Below are 21581 nucleotides of genomic sequence, written 5' to 3'. Positions count from 1 at the left end.
GGGAGCCAGGTCTCTGCCAATCTCCCCATCTGCTAAAGGCCACTCACACCCCTCCAAGGAAGGAGAAAGGCTGAGAGAGGGAGACAGAGGGCAGAGGGTGTGAGAGAGAAAGAACAAGGGAGTGAGAGAGAAACAAGTGGAAGTGAAGCAGGTTATGAACACTGGAGTCCTTCATCTCCAAAAAGGAAGCTCAAAAACTAGTACAACCCCCCCTCTCAACCTTCCTGCACCCAGGTGACACCCATCTCCTTTTTGTCATATGACTCCCACCCCCACCACAGTGGCATGGTCCCCATGCTGTGTCCATGTGACCTCCATGCCCTCTGGACAAGTCTGCATGGTTCCCATCCCCACCCCCCAGCTGTGTAGCACAGTCTTGTTTTCCCATTGAAGTGCTTGCCATTCCAATTGACCTTTGTGCCTTCTCTTCCATCAGCACTCTGTCTGCAGGCTCTTCCCTTCCTGGCCTTCATACTTCCCTACATTCCCTGGTGTGGGGGTGGTAACCACCCGCTCCAGTGCCGGGAAGGCTGGGGAGAATATCTGAAAGGGAAAAAGAAGAGATGATTGGGGAATGGACCTAGCATGGGATCCATCCTGCCCCAGCATGACGCTTACATCTGGACCCTGGGTCTGAGTAGCCACCGTGGGTCTTATCCCTCAGAGGCCTAGGAGGTCACAGAGAGAACCCCGGGAGTCCTGATTTCTACTTCTTCCTGCTCTAACCCACTATACCCTTCTCTCTTACAACCAGGAATAAAATTCAGGAAACCTGACTCTCAGTTTCCTTTGCTGTAACCACTATACCCCAGTCATCTCCTAGAGCTGAGAGTAGAACCCAGGAGTCATGCTCCACAGTCATGTTCCCTTTCCTGCAGAGAATACTGGCTTGATATTATGCTGTGTGCAGTTGAGTTATGCCTTTAATGTGGCTCCTTTCATAGATTTTAAGGCCACAAAGAGCCATTATGATGATCTAGTCTAACCTCCTCTGCAAACCCACCCAGAGAACCCACCCAGGAATTTCTGCATCAAGCCCATAACTTCTGGTTGAGTTAGAGTATATCTTTCAGAAAGACATCCAGTCTTGATTGAAAGACTCCAAGTGATGAAGAATCCACTGTAACCCTTGGTAAATTGTTCCAGTGGTTAATTACAGTTGCTGCTAAAAGTTTGCACCTTATTTTTAATCTATATTTATGTAGCTTCAACTCCTAGACATTGGACCTTATTATGCCTTTTTCTGCTAGATTAAAGAGCTGTCTACTATCAGAAATCTCTTCCCTGTGTAGATACTTGTAGCTGGTGATCAATTCACCTATTAACTTCCCTTGGATAAACGAAATAGATTGAGCTTCTTGAGTCTCTCATGACAGGCTTTCCAGACCTTGAATCATTCAAAATACACTCAGGAGCACTATCCTGTGGATACATAGCTCAAATAGTATTGAGAGGTTCACAGCATCATCTCTATTGAAGTACACTCTGGGGTGTTACTCTTCAAGTGTACATTGGGTTCTCAGTTTGAGGTTTGTGACCTCCAGGTGGGTGATGAACAGGGGACAGGGGCTTGTCCTTTCTATATTGCGAATTGGGAGGGATATCCCTGCTAGATGGGAGTGGTCCCTATTATAGAAAAAGAGGTCCTGGTATTGAAGAGTTTGAGAACCAGGCGACATCTACACTACAGCTGGGATTGACGCTCTGAGATTGATCCACGGGCGGTCGATTTAGTGGGTCTAGTGAAGACCCGCCAAATCGACAGCAGATTGCTCTCCAGTCAACCCCTGTGCTCTACCCCTGATGCCAAGAATAAGGTAAGTTGATGGGACAGTTTCTCCTGTCGACCCCCAGCAGTGTAGACTCCATGGTAACTCGACTTAAGATACATCGACTCCAGCTTAGTTATTCACGTAGCTGGACTTGTGTAACGTAGGTTGACTTACCGTGATAGTGTAGACATAAAGTATACAAAAATCAGGAAGCCTATGAGAGAATAATTGGGTCCCCTGGACCACCGGGGGAGCAATTAGAGGAGGAATTTGCAATATAAGTAGTTTGCCCAGAAGAAATGTGATTTCCTTGCGTGAGTCTTTGCCACTGAGGATGTTGGGAGGATACCTAACAAAAATCTGCTCTTTAGTGTTGACAAAGCTGAGGCACTGTGAGAGGCTGAAGTCTGAAAAAAGGAGATCCTGGAACAAACTGATAAATTAAAAGACCGACAAGTCATTAGGAGTGGATGGGACCTGGGTCTGAGGCTGCTAACAAGAATATGCAGCCTCATTAAAATCAGCAAGTGTACATTGACAAATGTTGTACATTGATCCTGATAATTACACATCAGTAAGTCTGACCTCAGCCCCAGAAAAAACTGTAGCATGAAAATTATATTAGAACAGGAAAATTGGTTGAAACAATAATTAGAGCACTATAAAACTTTAGAAGAACATGATCTGATAGCTACAAACTAGTGCCTGCAAAGGAAAATCATGCCACTCTAATCTAATGGAATTCTCTGAATGCATCAGCAATATTGTGAATAAAGAATGACCCAGTTGTCATGATTTTGGGGAGGATTTCAGAAGACTTTGACAAAGTCCCTTCTGAGATGCTGTTAAGGAATTAAGTAGCATGGTGTGAAAGGTTAAGTTTTATCATGGATCAGAAACTGGCGAACAGAGAGAAAGCAGGAATAAATAATATATTTTCATCATGGCCAAAGGTTAATAGTAGTGTGCCGCAAGGTTCTATTCTAGGACAGGTGTTTACCATGTTTATATGTGTACAATTTTTTAAAGTGCCTAAAAGACTTAGGAGTACAGCTGGCCAGAAAATGGGGGTGTCCCCTACAGAAAAACTTGACTTCCTGGTACAAAATCAAAACCTAAACATTTTTGGCCAAACACTAACACTTTCCATTTGGAAATGCTACCACAGTGACACATGAGATTTGTAGTTTGGATGCCCCATGCCCACATTCTCCTCTATGGGCCAGGCACCCTGGTCAGTCTACATCTCCCCTCTTGTTGAGCCACTGTGGTGCATCATGGAAGATGTAGTCTGATTGCAGAACTTGGCCCATAGAAAAGAATGGGAGCATGAGGCACCCAAACAACAACTCCGATGAGGCACACTTTGGGCATTTCCAAATCTAAATGTTGGGTTTGGGGTTCTCAGTGACAAGTCAAACGTTTCTGAAAAAGGAACTTTTTTGCAAAAAATTTAAAGTAGTCAAAAACTGAGTTTTCAACGAACCCTACTTAGGAGCCTGGAAGTTGCATTGTCAGAAGCAACTTGGCAATTTTTATGCACTTAAGGCCCATTGAAGCGCAATAAGCCTTAGTTTCCTAAGTACCTAAATCACTTTTGAAAATGGGACTTAAGATCCTAGGTCCTTAAGTGATTTTAAAAATTTACCTAGGCTGGAAAAGGGGATGAGCAGTGAAGTAGCAAAATATGCATATAGCACAACATTATTTAAGTTAAACAACACTGGAGAAGACTGTGAGAGCTAGCACAGAGTTGTGGTGGATTCTCCGTCATGGGCAATTTTTAAATTAAGATTGGATTTTTTTTTTAAAAGATCTGCTCTAGTCCAAACAGGAATTAGGCTGGGGAAGTTCTACGGCCTGTGTTATACACGAGGTCAGACTAGCTTATGACAATGGTCTCTTCTGGCCTTGGAATCTATGAACCTATGAATCAAAGCTAGATGAATGGACATCACAATGGCAGATGAAACTCAGTGTAGACCAGAGGTCCCCAAAGTGCGGGGTGCGCCCCCGAGGGGGGCGTGGAGCATGGGTGGTGGGTGAACCATGGGCTTGGGGAGGCTAGCCCCTGGCCAGGCCCATCCCTTCCACCTGAGGCCCCTCCCTCCCAGCCCCTTCCCCCACCAAAGCCCAGAGGCCCCCCCCCCACGACCACTAGTCCCTTCCACCGCAGCCCCGGGCTGCCCGAGCACCTCCACCCCGGAGCACTGGGTGGGCGGGCATTGCGCGCCCCCTTCCCCAAGCCCAGAGCACCAGGTGGGCAGCGTGCAGCCCCCCACCCTTCCCAGCACTGGGCGGTGTGGCCCCAGTGCCCCAAGCCCCAGAGCACTGGCCACCGCAGCCCCAGCACCGGGGCTCCCCCCAGTGCCGTGCAGCCCCAGCCACAAGTCACCCCAAGTCCCAGCCACCCTAGCCACAGCCCCATCAGGCTCCCTGGAAAAGGAGCAGCCTGCCTGGGCTGAGACCAAGGGGGAAGGGCAAGCAGGAGGGGGCCTCGGGCTGGAGCATGAGCGGGGCCACAAGCGGGGCTGTTTGGGGAAGCACAGCCTTCCCCAGCCTATTATACCTGCCGCCCATGGTGTGGAGGAAAGTCCAGGGGGGCACGGAAGGGCCTGGAACAGCCCCCAGGGCTGGAGGGAGGGAGCACCCACTTCCCTGCCCCCAGCTCTGCTCCGGTCCTGCTCATGGTCCTGTACCTGGCCCCTTCCCCAGCCTTGGCACGGCTCTGCTCCCAGTCTTGGCCCCTGGCCATGGCCCTACTCCCAGCCTCAGGCCTACCCCCAGCTGTGGTCCCTTACCCCTGTCTGTGACCCCCCGCCCTAAGCCACAGCCCCACTCCTGGCCCCAGCTCCTGGGGGCAGACAGGGTAAGGGGAGGGTGTGACCCTCAATAGTTTGGGGATCGCTGGTGTAGGCAATGTTAGGATATAGATATTCAGGCCTGTCTGTAAAGGCCTATACTCTAAGAAATTAGGTGTATTCTTATGACTTAGCTAGTTATAGAGATATAAAAGAAAGAATCAAAATCACTGTCTGCCAGTGTAAGGTCCTTCTCTTACTGTGAGAGTCTGAGGCCCTGTTCTTAGGCTAAGGCCTTTGGCTAAGCAGCAGAGGCAGCCATAACCTGGGAAGCGACCAGTCACCTCCTCACATTCCAACCTAGTCACATTGAAATAAGGTGCTATCGGGCTGTTAGGAATACAATCCTGTCCTGATAGTGCCTATCACCTCCAGAGAAAGGGAAGTGCCTAGAAAATGTAAAAAGAACTTAGTTTGATAGCGTCCTGTCTGGCAAGAACTCACTTATCAATAGCTGGGATGTGAAATCCTCACTTCTGTATTGCTTTGTCATTATAGTTCCCACTTTGCTATTGTTTGTCTGTATAATCTCTGTCTGGTTCTGCGATTGAGTGACCTTACACTAAACTGGGAGGAGAGGTAGATACGCTGGAGGGTAGGGATAGGATACAGAGGGACCTAGACAAATTAGAGGATTGGGCCAAAAGCAATCTGTTGAGATTCAACAAGGACAAGTGCAGAGTCCTGCACTTAGGACAGAAGAATCCCATGCACCGCTACAGACTAGGGTCCGAATGGCTACGCAGCAGTTCTGCAGAAAAGGACCTAGGGGTTACAGTGGACGAGAAGCTGGATAGAGTCAACAGTGTGCCCTTGTTGCCAAGAAGGCCAATGGCATTTTGGGATGTATAAGTAGGGGCATTGCCAGCAGATCGAGGGACGTGATCGTTCCCCTCTATTCGACAATGGTGAGGCCACATCTGGAGTACTGTGTCCAGTTTTGGGCCCCACACTACAAGAAGGATGTGGAAAAATTGGAAAACGTCCAGCGGAGGGCAACAAAAATGATTAGGGGAATGGAACACATGACTTATGAGGAGAGGCTGAGGGAACTGGGATTGTTTAGTCTGTGGAAGAGAAGAATGAGGGGGGATTTGATAGCTGCTTTCAACTACCTGAAAGGGGGTTCCAAAGAGGATGGCTCTAGACTGTTCTCAATGGTAGCAGATGACAGAACAAGGAGTAATGGTCTCAAGTTGCAGTGGGGGAGGTTTAGGTTGGATATTAGGAAAAACTTTTTCACTAGGAGGGTGGTGAAACACTCGAATGCGTTACCTAGGAAGGTGGTGGAATCTCCTTCCTTAGAAGTTTTTAAGGTCAGGCTTGAGAAAGCCCTGGCTGGGATGATTTAGTTGGGGATTGGTCCTGCTTTGAGCAGGGGGTTGGATTAGATGACCTCCTCAGGTCCCTTCCAACCCTGATATTCTATGATTCTATGATTCTATGATTGTTCCTGTCTGCTGTATAATTAATTTTGCTGGGTGTAAACTAATTAAGGTGTTGGGATATAATTGGTTACATAATCATGTTACAATATGTTAGGATTGGTTAGTTAAATTTCAGGAAAATGATTGGTTAAGGTATAGCAAAGCAGAATTCAAGTTTTACTATATAGTCTGCAGTCAATCAGGAAGTGAGGGGTTGGGGGAGGAAATGGGAACAGGGAATGGGGGTGGGGAAATTGGAATCATGTTTTGCTAAAGGGGGAAATGGGAACAGGCAATGGGGGTGGGGAAATTGGAATCATGTTTGGCTAAGGGCAGGAATGGGAACAGGGACACAGGTGTAAGGCTCTGTGGTGTCAGAGCTGGGAAGGGGGACACTAAGGAAGGAAGCTGGAATCATGCTTGCTGGAAGTTCACCCCAATAAACATCGAATTGTTTGCACCTTTGGACTTCGGGTATTGTTGCTCTCTGTTCATGCGAGAAGGACCAGGGAAGTAAGTGGGTGAAGGAATAAGCCCCTTAACAGGCAAATGCAAGGTGTGGGGAGGGATAGCTCATTAGTTTGAGTAGTGGCCTGCTAAACCCAGGGTTATGAGTTCAATCCTTGAGGGGGCCATTTAGGGATCTGGGGCAAAAATTGGGGATTGGTCCTGCTTTGACCAGGGGTTTGGACTAGATGATCTCCTGAGGTCCCTTCCAACCCTGTAATATTCTATAATGCACATTGAACGCAATCATCTGAACTCCAACAAATTTTTAGGTTTTAAATGAACCATAGCCACTTAGGGAAAAAGATCTAGCCCTGGTCTACACTAGGAGTTGAGGTTAAATTTAGCAGCGTTAAATCGATTTAACCCTGCACCCGTCCACATGACGAAGCCCTTTTTTTCGACTTAAAGGGCTCTTAAAATCGATTTCCTTACTCCACCCCCGACAAGGGAATTAGCGCTTAAATCGGCCTTGCCGGGTCGAATTTGGGGTACTGTGGACGCAATTAGACGGTATTGGCCTCCAGGAGCTATCCCAGAGTGCTCTATTGTGACTGCTCTGGACAGCACTCTCAACTCAGATGCACTGGTCAGGCAGACAGGAAAAGGCCTGCAAACTTCTGAATTTCAATTTCCTGTTTGCATGGTCACCTGCAGCTTGCCACGCTGGCCAGAGCTCATCAGCAGAGGTGACCATGATGGAGTCCCAGAATCGCAAAAGGGCTCCAGCATGGACTGAATGGGAGGTACGGGATCTGATTGCTGTATGGGGAGAGGAATCTGTGCTATCAAAACTCCGTTCCAGTTTTCGAAATGCCAAAACATTTGTCAAAATCTCCCAGGGCATGAAGGACAGAGGCCATAACAGGGACCCGAAGCAATGCCGCTTGAAACTTAAGGAGCTGAGGCAAGCCTACCAGAAAACCAGAGAGGCAAACGGCCGCTCCGGGTCAGAGCCCCAAACATGCCGCTTCTATGATGAGCTGCATGCCATTTTAGGGGGTTCAGCCACCACTACCCCAGCTGTGTTGTTTGATTCCTTCAGTGGAGATGGAGGCAACGCAGAAGCAGGTTTTGGGGATGAGGAAGATGATGATGATGAAGTTGTAGATAGCTCACAGCAAGCAAGCGGAGAAACCGGTTTTCCCGACAGCCAGGAACCGTTTCTCACCCTGGACCTGGAGCCAGTACCCCCTGAACCCACCCAAGGCTGCCTCCCAGACCCGCCAGGCGGAGAAGGGACCTCTGATGAGTATACCTTTTAAAATACTATACATGGTTTAAAAGCAAGCATGTTTAATGATTAATTTTCCCTGGCATTCGCGGCTCTCCTGGATGTACTCCCAAAGCCTTTGCAAAAGGTTTCTGGGGAGGGCAGCCTTATTCCGTCCACCATGGTAGGACACTTTACGACACCAGGCCAGTAGCATGTACTCGGGAATCGTACAACAAAGCATTGCAGCGTATGTTTGCTGGCGTTCAAACAACATCCGTTCTTTATCTCTCTGTGTTATCCTCAGGAGAGTGATATCATTCATGGTCACCTGTTTGAAATAGGGTGCTTTTCTTAAGGGGACATTCAGAGGTGCCCGTTCCTGCTGGGCTGTTTGCCTATGGCTGAACAGAAATGTTTCCCGCTGTTAGCCACAGGGAGGGGGGAGGGGCTAGCCACGTGGTGGGTGGGGGGGCAAAATGCAACCTTGGAACGAAAACACATGTGCTGTGTATGTAAGGTTTACCGTGAAAGAGTGTAGCCATTGTTCTAGAAAATGTGTCTTTTTAAATACCACTGTCTCTTTTTTTTTTCTCCACCAGCTGCAGGTGTTTCAAGGATCACAGGATCTTCTCCTTCCCAGAGGCTAGTGAAGATTAGAAGGCGAAAAAAATGCACTTGTGATGAAATGTTCTCTGAGCTCATGCTGTCCTCCCACACTGACAGAGCACAGACAAATGCGTGGAGGCAGACAATGTCAGAGTGCAGGAAAGCATAAAATGACCGGGAGGAGAGGTGGCGGGCTGAAGAGAGTAAGTGGCGGGCTGAAGAGGGGGCTGAAGCTGAAAGGTGGCGGCAGCGTGATGAGAGGAGGCAGGATTCAATGCTGAGGCTGCTGGAGGATCAAACCAATATGCTCCAGCGTATAGTTGAGCTGCAGGAAAGGAAACAGGAGCACAGACTGCCTCTACAGCCCCTGTGTAACCAACTGCCCTCCGCCCCAAGTTCCATAGCCTCCTCACCCTGACGCCCAAGAACGCAGTGGGGGGGCCTCTGGCCACCCGGCCACTCCACCCCAGAGGATTGCCCAAGCAACAGAAGGCTGGCATTCAATAAGTTTTAAAGTTTTAAATTTTTAAAGTGCTGTGTGGCCTTGTCCTTCCCTCCTCCACCACCCCTCATGGTGCTTCTCTCCTCCACCACCCCTCCTGGGCTACCTTGGTAGTTATCCCCCTATTTGTGTGATGAATAAATAAAGAATGCATGAATGTGAAGCAACAATGATTTTATTGCCTCTGCAAGCAGTGATAGAAGGGAGGAGGGGAGGGGTGGTTAGCTTACAGGGAAGTAGAGTGAACCAAGGGGTGGGGGGTTTCATCAAGGAGAAACAAACAGAACTTTCACACCGTAGCCTGTCCAGTCATGAAACTGGTTTTCAAAGCTTCTCTGATGTGCACCATACCCTCCTGTGCTCTTCTAACCATCCTGGTGTCTGGCTGTGCAAAACCAGCAGCCAGGCGATTTGCCTCAACCTCCCACCCCGCCATAAACGTCTCCCCCTTACTCTCACAGATATTGTGGAGCGCACAGCAAGCAGTAATAACAGTGGGAATATTGGTTTCGCTGAGGTCTAACCAAGTCAGTAAACTGCCCCAGCGCGCTTTTAAATGTCCAAATGCACATTCTACCACCATTCTGCACTTGCTCAGCCTGTAGTTGAACAGCTCCTGACTACTGTCCAGGCTGCCTGTGTATGGCTTCATGAGCCATGGCATTAAGGGGTAGGCTGAGTCTCCAAGGATAACTATAGGTATTTCAACATCCCCAACAGTTATTTTCTGGTCTGGGAATAAAGTCCCTTCCTGCAGCTTTTGAAACAGACCAGAGTTCCTGAAGATGTGAGCGTCATGTACCTTTCCCGGCCATCCCACGTTGATGTTGGTGAAACGTCCCTTGTGATCCACCAGTGCTTGCAGCACTATTGAAAAGTACCCCTTGCGGTTTATGTACTCGCCAGCTTGGTGCTCCAGTGCCAAGATAGGGATATGGGTTCCGTCTATGGCCCCACCACAGTTAGGGAATCCCATTGCAGCAAAGCCATCCACTATGACCTACACATTTCCCAGGGTCACTACCCTTGATATCAGCAGATCTTTGATTGCGTTGGCTACTTGCATCACAGCAGCCCCCACAGTAGATTTGCCCACTCCAAATTGATTCCCGACTGACGGTAGCTGTCTGGCGTTGCAAGCTTCCACAGGGCTATTGCCACTCGCTTCTCAACTGTGAGGGCTGCTCTCATCTTGGTATTCTTGCGCCTCAGGGCAGGGGAAAGCAAGTCACAAAGTTCCATGAAAGTGCCCTTACGCATGCGAAAGTTTCGCAACCACTGGGAATCATCCCAGACCTGCAACACTATGCGGTCCCACCAGTCAGTGCTTGTTTCCTGAGCCCAGAATTGGCGTTCCACTGCATGAACCTGCCCCATTAGCACCATGATGCCCACATTGCCAGGGCCCGTGCTTTGAGAGAAGTCTGTGTCCATGTCCTTATCACTCACGTCACCGCGCTGACATCGCCTACTCACCCGGTATCGCTTTGCCAGGTTCCGGTGCTGCATATACTGTTGGATAATGCACATGGTGTTTAATGTGCTCCTAATTGCCAAAGTGATCTGTGTGGGCTCCATGCTTGCCGTGGTATGGCGTCTGCACAGAAAAAAGGCGCGGAACGATTGTCTGCCTTTGCTGTGAGGAAGGGAGGGGCGACTGACGACATGGCTTACAGGGTTGGCTTACAGGGAATTAAAATCAACAAAGGGGGTGGCTTTGCGAGAAACTGAATGGCCCCCTCAAGGATAGAACTCAAAACCTCAAGGATAGAACTCAAAACTGGGTTTAGCAGGCCGTTGATTTCACAGAGGTAGGGAGGAGAAAATGAATACAAAACAAATCTGGTCTATTTCTTGTTTCGAGCCACTTCATCTATCTTTATACATCTTGCTGGCAGCAGACTGTGCAGTACGACCACTAGCCATCATCATCTCCTGGGTGCTTGGCAGAAGACGGTGCAGTATGACGACTAGCCATCATCTTCTGCTAGCTGGAGGTTAAAAGACAGTGCACTGCCGGTAGGACTCAATTGCCACGAGACGAAACAAGGGAAATGACCTGGCTGAGTCACTCCCATGTTTGCCCAGGCGCCCGGTTAAAAGAGCACCCAGGACTACGTCGATGACAGCTACCAGTCATACTGCACTGTCTGCTGCCAAAAGGCAATAAACTGCTGCTGTGTAACAATGCAGTACCGCGTCTGCCAGCCCCCAGGAGACATATGGTGACGGTGAGCTGAGCGGGCTCCATGCTTGCCGTGGTATGGTGTCTGCACAGGTAACTCAAGAAAAAAGGCGGAAAACGATTGTCTGTCCTTGCTTTCACGGAGGGAGGGAGGGAAGGGGGTGCCTTTCGATATGTACCCAGAACCACCCGCGACAATGTTTTAGCCCCATCAGGCACTGGGATTTCTACCCAGAATTCAAATGGGAGTCGGAGACTGCAGGAACTGTGGGATAGCCACCCACAGTGCAACGCTCCGGAAGTTGACGGTTGCCTCGGTACTGTGGACACACTCCGCTGACTACATGCACTTAGAGCATTTGTGTGGGGACACACACAATCGACTGTATAAAAACGCTTTCTACAAAACCGACTTCTATAAATTCGACCTAATTTTGTAGCATAGACATACCCCTAGACATTATTGTAAAATTGAAGATCTCTGCTCACTAGGTAGCAGCAGTTAAAAAGCCAACAAAATGTTAGCATGTACAGGAATGGGATGGAGAATAATACTGGAGCTATTCCCATGTCGCTATGTAATTTAGTGAGATGACCTCATCTGGAACACTGTGTTCATCTCCGGTTACCCTCTCTATGAAAAGTCATAGTAAAACAGAGGGGATTCAGATATGAGTGATGAAAACGATGTGAGGCCTTGAAAGATTTCCGTGTGAAAAGAGACTGTGTTTGTTTTGTTTAGAGACAAGAGAAATAAGAAGGGACATAATAGAGGTAAACAAAATTCTAACTGGGTGAGAAAGTCAGTCAGGATGAATTTATCATAACACAGAACAAAGAGATGATCAGTAAAATTGAAAGGCTGCAATTTCAAAATGGATAAAAGGGAACAGTTTTTACACCTTGCATAATGAGCCCCTGGAACTCACTGCCCCAGGATAATGTGGAAGCCAAGAGCTTAGCAGGATTCAAAAAGGTATTGGGCATTTGCATACACTGGAACAATTTACTAAGGGTCGTGGTGGATTCTCCATCACTGGCAATTTTTAAATCAAGATTGGATGTTTTTCTAAAAGATCTGCTTCAGGAAGTATCTTGGGAAGTTCTATGGCCTGCGTTATACAGGAGGTCAGACTGATGATCACAATGGTCTCTTCTGGACTTGGAATCTATGAATCTATATGGGAACTGAGAACATCCACAATTACATTTCATCAGATTATAAAAAAAGAAAAAGTACAACCACAATAGTTTGGAAGGGATATAAACCCTCATCCTTTAAGGCACAAGAGGACCTCAAACTGACAGGAGTTAAGAGGAAACTTCCCCCGCGGGCAGGTTATTTTATAATTGTCCACTAGAGGGTATTTTGCCCCTTCCTCTGAGGTATCTGGCACTTGGCCACTGTCAGAGACAGGACCCTGGGCTGATCCAGCCTGGCAATTCCTATATTCCCAGTACATACTGAATATGACCAGGGCAGAGCTGGGAGGCTACCCAACGTAGCCTCTCTGCCCTGCACACACAGCCCCAACCCAAAGCAAGGCTGGCGGGCTTAGATGGGCTCAATCATAGCCCTTTCCCCCCTGGTTCTTCCCTCTCAGCTCTCCCATTCACTCTCCCTTTGTCATGCTACTCAGATACTTTGACAGCTCTGCCCAAGGAGGAATGAACAATGGCCTTGGAGAGAGAAGACAGATGGACAGAGACAGGGCAATGGACTGACTCACCCTTCGGTTCCGCAGGACCAAGCCAGGATGGAGGCCACAAGCAGGAAGGAGAGGACAAGGATAAGGTCAAAAAAGATCTGCCCATCCAGAATGGGATGAGGACCAGAGAGCTGGGCACCTGTAAGGTGAAGTCACAGTTAGAAAGGAGGGTGAAAGGGGGGCAGTTGGAATGGGAAAGGGATGGGATTGCACTGAGGGGGCTGACATTGGAAAGGGAATAGTGAGATTGGTCTGGCAAAGTGGGGGTGGGGAGTCGGGGGGGTTGGGACTAGTTGGGGGTGTGGATGAGGTTTGGAAAATGTTGGCTGGTCAAGTGGGTCAAGTGGAGCAGAAGTCTTGGGGCACAGGGAGATGGAAGTGGGGTGGGGTGGAGGAAATGAGGCACAGGGGAGACGTTACCTGTAATATACAGCTCATATTCCACAGCTCCCAGCCTCCCTTCTGAGCCATGGACACTGCACTCCCAGGTGCCAATATCCTCCTGGAACACACAGGTCAGTTCCAGGGTGGAACCCAGATAGTAGCGCTGGACCCCTGGGCTCAAATGAGCTCCCATTGCTGAGGCCTGAGCTCAGCTGCCTCCACTGAAAGTGCTCGTGCCCCCTGGGGTGGGTGAGGCTGCAGATAAGTAGCAGACGAGAGCCTTCAGCGACTAGCCCTTTGATGCTTGGGGTCACTGTGGGGGAGGGAAACAGAAATACCCTCAGCAAAGAAAGTAGAGCCTCTTCCTGCCTCACCCCTTCAGCACCTCCTTCCTCTCTCTGTCACGTTCCTCCTTTTTCACTCTCTCTCTCTCTCACACCTTCTCTCATTGACTCCCTGGCTTCCCCCTTCTCTCTCTCTCTCTCTCTCTCTCTCTCTCTCTTTCATTTTTCTACTTTAAGGCAGATTTCTTAAAGAAAAATAATGGAACCATCATGAGAAACCTCCCTATGGCACAGCATCCTGTGGAAAGAGAGACTCCACTCCCATGCAGCTAAATGCCTGAGCTGAGACACAGGGTCTCTCCCTGTGGGGAGGCTGGACAGGCTGAGAACATCCCAAACTCACCACATTGGTGTGCAAGGAGATTTTCTCCAAGACAGTGAAAGCTGATGGAGGGGAAGAGTCCCCTTGGCATCCTCTGGGCTTCCCTTGCTCACCTGTCATCACTGTCAAGGTCACGTCCCTAGTGATGATCGTGCCATGGATAGAGACAGCACAGCAGTATTGCCCTGCGTCCCCTGGACCCACCTCAGGGAGATGGAGGGTGAAGCTCCCATTGCTCCCATTCCTGGAGATGCCCCATATTTCCAGATCCCCTCCTGCAAGACGGCTCCAGTGGGCTGACACCGCTAGAATGCTGGAGGCACTGGGGTCTCGGTTCAGGAAGCAGGGAAGATTGGTGGCAGATCCTACTGCAGCATAGGCTACAGGAGATGCTGGGCCAGCAAAACTTGGAGAAAACAAGAGTGTAGGGCAACATTAGGTGGTACGAGGTCCACAGAACTGCAACAGAAGAGGAGGTTACCAGGACCAGTCCACACAAATGATCCACTTCCTGGACACTACAGTGCAAATAAGTGATGGTCACATAAACACCACCTGTGACAATGTGACGCAGCAGAGAGAGGGGAGTGTTGACCTGGGAATGTGCCCTGGGGATGGGAGACCTGAGAGCCTGTAACCTGAGCCAGGAGGGGGAGGGGGAGGTAACACCTCTGCCCGGGAATGTGAACAGAGGCTGCAAGAGGAAGCCTGCTGGGGGGGGGGGTTAGTTTCAGTTTGGTGCTGGGTGGAGGAACGCAGGGAACCCCAGGGCTGGGGTCTAAGCTCCCTGCTCCCCCAGAAGGACTTGACTGAGGGGTCCTGGTTGTACCCACAACCTCTGCTTTGGACTGTGTTCCTGTTGTCCAATAAACCTTCTGTTTTACTGGCTGGCTGAGAGTCTCAGTGAATCCCAGGAAGAGGGGTGCAGGGCCTGGATTCCCCCACACTCCATGACAACTGGTGTTAGCGGTGGGATGTACTGCACCCCGTGAACAGCGCTTCCTGCAGTAAGTGACTGGGGAACAGTAAAACGAAGGGGGATTGACAGGGACCAGGCGTGCTGAAGATTCAGAGAGAGACGATTTAAGGGGGCGTTTAACCCCTGGGAGTGAGTGACCAGAGAGAAGGACTTTTGCAGTAACAGGGTCCCCCGGGGGATTGCAGCGAGCGGTCCCAGGGGCGGAGGAGTCTGCAGCTCGACCCTGGCAAAGAGGTGGTGACCTCAAGAAGGACTGGCACACTAGGGGTTTTTCCTGGAAACCATGGAAAACTGCCTGGCCTGCGAGTGGCCAGCAGGGAGATGTACGCTAAATGCCTTAAGAGCGACCTGGTGGAGCTGTGCAGGCAGAGGGGGCTGCGCATTGGGAGGTCCACCAAGGAACAGCTGATTGCCCAGTTGGAGGAGAGGGATCACTTGGATGACCCGATCCCTGTCCCTGAGGGAAGCCACCGCGTGGACGCAGCTTGGGCCCTGGGGCCTGACTGGGCTGGGAGGGGTCAGACTGCTCCCGAGGACATCCCGAGACCCTTCCTACTTATGCCTGGGGGAGGGGTTGGGGGAAGCCCGGCAAATACCGAGGGCACCCTGACCCCGGCAGCCAGTAGGGGATCCTCCCGGCAGAGCTCCCCATCCCTGGAGCAGAGGCGGCTGGAATGGGAGAGGGAGATGAAAAAGAGGGAGCTGGAGGATCATGAAAAACAATGTCAACATGAGCAGGAGGAGAAGGAGAAACAATGTCAGCATGAGCAGGAGGAGAAGGAGCGGAACATCAGGAGAAGGAGAGGGAACGTCAGGAGAAGGAGAGGCAACGTAGGCATGAGCAGGAGGAGAAGGAGAAACACAGACAGCATGAACTGGAGCTGGCCAGGCTGAGGAGCAGTGGGGCCCCGGCTGCGGTGAGTGAGGGGGAATCCAAGACTGCAAGGAGCTTTGATAAGTGCTTCCTGGCCCAGCGTAAGGAGGGGGAGGACATAGATAGCTTCCTGACGGCCTTTGAGAATGCCTGTGAGATGCACAGGGTTGACCCTGCAGACAGGCTCCAGTTCCTCACCCCCATACTGGACCCCAAAGCCGTGGAGGTGTACAGCCGAATGACAGAGGCGGAGGCAGGGGACTATGAACTGTTCAAACAGGCCCTGCTCCGTGAGTTTGGGCTGACCCCCGAGATGTACCGGAAAAGGTTCCGGAGTCAGCGTAAAACGCCTGAGGTCACCTACCTACAACTGGTCAACCAGATGCAGGGATATGCCCGCAAGTGGACAGCTGGGGCCCAAGCTAAAGAGGACCTGCTTGACCTAATTGTACTGGAGCAACTGTATGAACAGTGCCCATCCGACCTGAGGCTGTGGTTGGTGGACAAAAAGCTAGAGAACCCACAGCACGCAGGGCAGCTGGCTGACGAGTTAGTGAACAGTCGGTCAGGGGGTAGCAGGGAGGAGTCCCAAAAGAACAGGCCCCCCCCCCCGATGCAGAGAGAGAGTCACCATGGGACCTCCCAGCGGGGAAATAGGGAGAACCCTCTCCAAAGGGGAATGCCTGGCGTCGGGCCCCTCCGACCTGCTCGAGGGGACCAACGTGACCTGAGCTGCTATCACTGTGGCCAGAGAGGCCACGTATGGACCCAGTGCCCCAGGCTCAGGGACAGACTGAGCAGACCCAACCTACCCAGGGTTAACTGAGTAGGGACCCAGCTGGACGAGGGGAAGATGGCCCAGGCAAGGGTGGCTGCCAGCTTACCCAGGCAAGGGGGGCTGCTCCAGAGGGAAGAGTACCCCCGGCCAGCTCCGCCAGAGGGCTGGATGCTCTGGACTCAGGGTGCTCGGTTTACAGGGTGGGCGTGGGATTGTCTCTCCGGAGAGAGTGCCTTGTTCCCCTGGAGGTGGATGGGAGGAAGGTCAATGGATACTGGGATACGGGGGCGCGGAGGTGACGCTGGCCCGGCCCGAGGCGGTGGCCCCAGATCAGGTGGTGCCCAACACCTACCTGACCCTGACGGGGGTGGGCGGGACCCCATTTAAGGTGCCCGTGGCCAGGGTACACCTGAAATGGGGGGCCAAGGAAACCTAGAGGACTGGCCAAGCAACCCCCAGACCGCCCTGGTTGTGACCCGTAGCCAGAGCCGGCGAGGGGCACTGCACCGTGACCTTGGGGAGGGTACCACACCAGAGGCGCAGGACCCTACCCTGGTGGGGAGGGAGCACCGAGGGGCACGGCTCAGAGAGGCTGTGGCCTCAGACCCGGCCAATGAGAGGGAGCCGGTCCCCATCCCTTCCCCAGCTGCTGAGTTCCAGGCCAAGTTGAGGAAAGATCCCTCCTTGCGGAAGCTCAGGGACCTGGCCGACCTCAGTGTGGTACAGACCATGAGGAGAGGATGCCAGGAGAAGTTCCTGTGGGAGAAGGGGTTCCTGTACCGAGAATGGGCTCCCACAAGGGAAGTAGAGTCCTGTGGGATCAGGAGGCAGCTGGTGGTACCCCAGAAGTATCGCTGCAAGCTACTGTATCTGGCCCATGACATCCCCCTCTCAGGGCATCAGGGAATCCGGCGCACCTGGCAGAGGTTGCTACAGAACTTTTACTGGCCCGGGGTCTTTACCACTGTCCAGCAGTATTGCCGATCCAGTGACCCCTGTCAGAGGGTGGGGAAGGCCCGGGACAAGGGGAAAGCGGCTTTGAGACCTTTGCCCATCACAGAGGAGCCTTTCCAGAAGGTGGCCATGGACATCTTGGGGCCTCTCAGCAAGACGACCCGGTCGGGGAAGAAATACATTCTGGTTGTGGTAGATTTTGCCACCCGCTACCCCGAGGCAGTGCCCTTAGCTTCCATTGAAGCAGACACCGTGGCAGATGCACTCCTGACCATTTTCAGCCGAGTGGGGTTCCCCAAGGAAGTCTTGACAGACCAAGGGTCCAACTTCATGTCGGCCCTGCTCCGGTGTTTGTGGGAGAAATGTGGGGTCCGGCACAACTGGGCCTCAGCTTATCACCCCAGTCCAATGGGCTGGTGGAGAGGTTCAATGGGACGCTAAAGATGATGCTGAAAACCTTTATGCACCAGCACCCGCAGGATTGGGACAAGTACTTACCTCACCTGTTGTCCGCGTACAGGGAGCTACCCCAGGAGTCTACCAGATTTTCGCCTTTCGAACTGTTATATGGAAGGAGGGTAAGGGGCCCCCTGGACGTGATGAGAGACGAGTGGGAGGGGAAGGCCACTCCTGATGGAGAGTCAGTGGTGGAGTATGTCCTGATCTTCCGAGAGAGACTGGCTGAACTCATGGACCTGGCCAGGGAGAATCTGGCCAGAGCCCAGAAGAAGCAGAAGGTCTGGCATGAGCTCACGGCGCGGGCCCGTGCCTACACCACTGGGGATCAGGTGATGGTTCTCATCCCCGTGAGAAAGAACAAAATACAGGCCACCTGGGAAGGCCCTTTCAAGGTTGTCAAGCAGCTAAATGAGGTAAACTATGTGGTGGAGCTGTGGAACCAGGCGCACCGCTGCCGGGTGTACCATGTGAATATGATGATGTCATATTATGCCAGGGGGAATGTGGTGTTGGCCGTGTGTGGACAGTGGGAGGAGCAGGGAGATGACCCTTTAGTAGATCTATTCCCTGGGACCAGAGCTGGTTCCCCCCTGGAAACAATTCCCCTCTCGGATCAGCTAACCCCTGCCCAGCAAGCTGAGGTCAGGGGGGTGCTGCATCCGTACCGACAGCTGTTTTCCAACCAGCCGGGACGCACTAATCTGACTGTCCACCGGGTGCAGACAGGGTCACACCTGCTGATAAGATGCTCCCCCTTCCGAGTCACAGGGACAACTGCTCAGGACCTGGAAAGAGAGGTCCGGAACATGCTGGCTTTGGGGGTGATCCAGCCATCTGCCAGCCCTTGGGCCTCGCCGGTGGTGCTGGTCCCCAAAAAGGACGGGTTGGTCCGGTTCTGTGTGGACTATCGGAAGCTCAATGCCATCACTGTATCTGATGCCTAGCCCATGCCGAGGCCTGACAAGCTCCTCGACAAGCTGGGAGGAGCTCGATACCTTACCACCATGGACCTTACAAAAGGGCTACTGGCAAGTGCCGCTGGATGCAGATGCCTGGCTGAAATCGGCCTTCATCACCCCTCTGGGGCTCTATGAGTTCCTCACCCTGCCTTTTGGCCTCAAGGGAGCGCCAGCCACCTTCCAGCGCCTAGTGGACCAGCTACTGAGGGGGATGGAGAGTTTTGCCCTGGCGTATATTGATGACATCTGTGTCTTTAGCCAGACCTGGGAGGACCATGTGTCCCAGGTTAGACAAGTGCTGGACCAACTCCAGGGGACTGGGCTGACTGTAAAAGCGGAGAAGTGCAAGGTGGGGATGGCTGAAGTATCTTACCTGGGCCATCGGGTGGGGAGCGGCCGCCTAAAGCCGGAACCAGCCAAGGTGGAGGTGATCAGAGACTGGCCCGCTCCCCACACCAAAAAGCAGGTCCAAGCCTTTATTGGGATGGCAGGATACTACTGAAGATTTGTGCCCCACTTTAGCGCCATAGCCACCCCCATCACTGAGCTATGCAAGAAGGGGAAGCCAGACAAGGTGGTCTGGACCGAGCAGTGCTAGGAGGCTTTCCGGGCGCTGAAGGAGGCTCTGGTCAGTGGCCCAGTTCTGGCAAACCCAGACTTTGGCAAACCCTTTCTGGTGTTCAACGACGCCTCAGACACGGGACTGGGGGTGGTGTTAATGCAGGAGGATGAAAAGGGGGAGAGGCACCCCATCGTGTACCTGAGCAAGAAGTTGCTACCCCAGGAGCAACACTACGCGGCCATCGAGAAGGAATGCCTGGCCATGGTGTGGGCCCTCAAGAAACTAGAGCCATATCTCTTTGGGCGACACTTCACCGTGTACACCGACCACTCTCCCCTGACCTGGCTGCACCAGATGAAAGGAGCCAACGCCAAGCTCCTGAGATGGAGCCTGCTCCTGCAGGATTACGACATGGACGTGGTCCATGTGAAGGGAGGTGCCAACATGATAGCAGATGCGCTGTCCCGGACAGGGGGCCCCGAACTTCCCCAGGTCACTGGTCACAGTGACCCCATTCAGTTCAGTCTCAAAGGGGGGAGAGATGTGACGCAGCAGAGAGAGGGCAGTGTTGACCTGGGAATGTGCCCTGGGGATGGGAGACCTGAGAGCCTGTAACCTGAGCCAGGAGGGGGAGGGGGAGGTAACACCTCTGCCCGGGAATGTGAACAGAGGCTGCAAGAGGAAGCCTGCTGGGGGGGGGGGTTAGTTTCAGTTTGGTGCTGGGTGGAGGAATGCAGGGAACCCCAGGGCTGGGGTCTAAGCTCCCTGCTCCCCCAGAAGGACTTGACTGAGGGGTCCTGGTTGTACCCACAACCTCTGCTTTGGACTGCGTTCCTGTTGTCCAATAAACCTTCTGTTTTACTGGCTGGCTGAGAGTCTCAGTGAATCCCAGGAAGAGGGGTGCAGGGCCTGGACTCCCCCACACTCCGTGACACCACCCTATACCGGAAACCTACTGACCGCTACACTTACTTACATGCCTCCAGCTTCCATCCAGGACACATCACACGATCCATTGTCTACAGCCAAGCCCTAAGAGACAGCCAAATTTGTTCCAATCCCTCAGACAGAGACAAACACCTACAAGATCTTTATCAAGCATTCTTAAAACTACAGTACACACCTGGGGAAGTGAGGAAACAGTTTGACAGAGTGAGACGGGTACCCAGAAGTCACCTACTATAGGACAGGCCCAACAAGGAAAATAACAGAACACCACTGGCCATCACATACAGCCCCCAGCTAACACCTCTCCAGCCCATCATCAGTGATCTACAACCTATCCTGGAAAATGATCCCTCACTCTCGCAGACCTTGGGAGGCAGGTCAGTCCTCGCTTACAGACAGCCCCCCGACCTGAAGCAAATACTCACTAGCAACTACACACCATTCCACAGAAACACTAACCCAGGAACCAAACCCTGTAACAAACCTCGTTGCCTACTTTGTCCCCATATCTACTCTAGCAACACCATCAGAGGACCCAACCACATCAGCCACACCATCAGGGACTCATTCACCTGCACAAGAGGACCTCAAACTGACAGGAGTTAAGAGGAAACTTCCCCCGCGGGCAGTTTATTCTATAATTGTGTGGGGATGGGAACAACCTTTCCATAGGGTCTGAGAGAGTCTCGGGGTCTCCAGATGGTAGGCACCTTTTTGGGGGACACCTCCCATACTCCTGCCCCACATCCTCTGTACTGTCCATAGGGGCCACAACTTCCTCTCACCTGTCACCACCACTAGGTTGATGGCCTTCTCCACACAGCCATGCCTGACTGTGAGCTGGCACTGATACCATCCAGCATCCTTGAACTGGACTTTGGGCAGTTTCACTTCCAGGTGATTGCTGGGTTTCCATGTAACCTGCATGTTGTCCATTCGCTTAAACCAGGGCGGCTCTTTAGAGGTGACTTTGAAGTTAAACTTCTCCAGGTACTAGTTGCCTGTCATTGGTTTCCACTCCAAGCCTCCCCTGACATACTCCAGCTCTCTTATCTGCTGCAGGTGAGTGTTCAGAGAGTAGGAGAAGGACACAGTGGAATTAACAGCTTTGTAGAACGTCTCCTGGTTCAGATGATGAAAACCTGAATTCAGAGGAGAACATATGGAAGTGTGGGGAGCAATAGTCTCATCATCAATTTTGCAACCTCACCATGGAGCAGGGAGGAGATAGTC

At 51.8% G+C, this 21581-nt stretch overlaps 1 pseudogene; it reads right to left on the bottom strand.

Annotated features, from left to right (window-relative positions):
• Positions 1–432: 432 nt before the first annotated feature.
• On the bottom strand, positions 433–21284 carry LOC141984877 (lymphocyte activation gene 3 protein-like; annotated as a pseudogene).
• Positions 21285–21581: the final 297 nt, after the last annotated feature.

This window comes from Natator depressus, chromosome 1 (assembly GCF_965152275.1).
Source record: "Natator depressus isolate rNatDep1 chromosome 1, rNatDep2.hap1, whole genome shotgun sequence".
Classification (NCBI taxonomy): domain Eukaryota; kingdom Metazoa; phylum Chordata; order Testudines; family Cheloniidae; genus Natator; species Natator depressus.
This window is presented reverse-complemented; position numbering and strand designations above follow the sequence as displayed.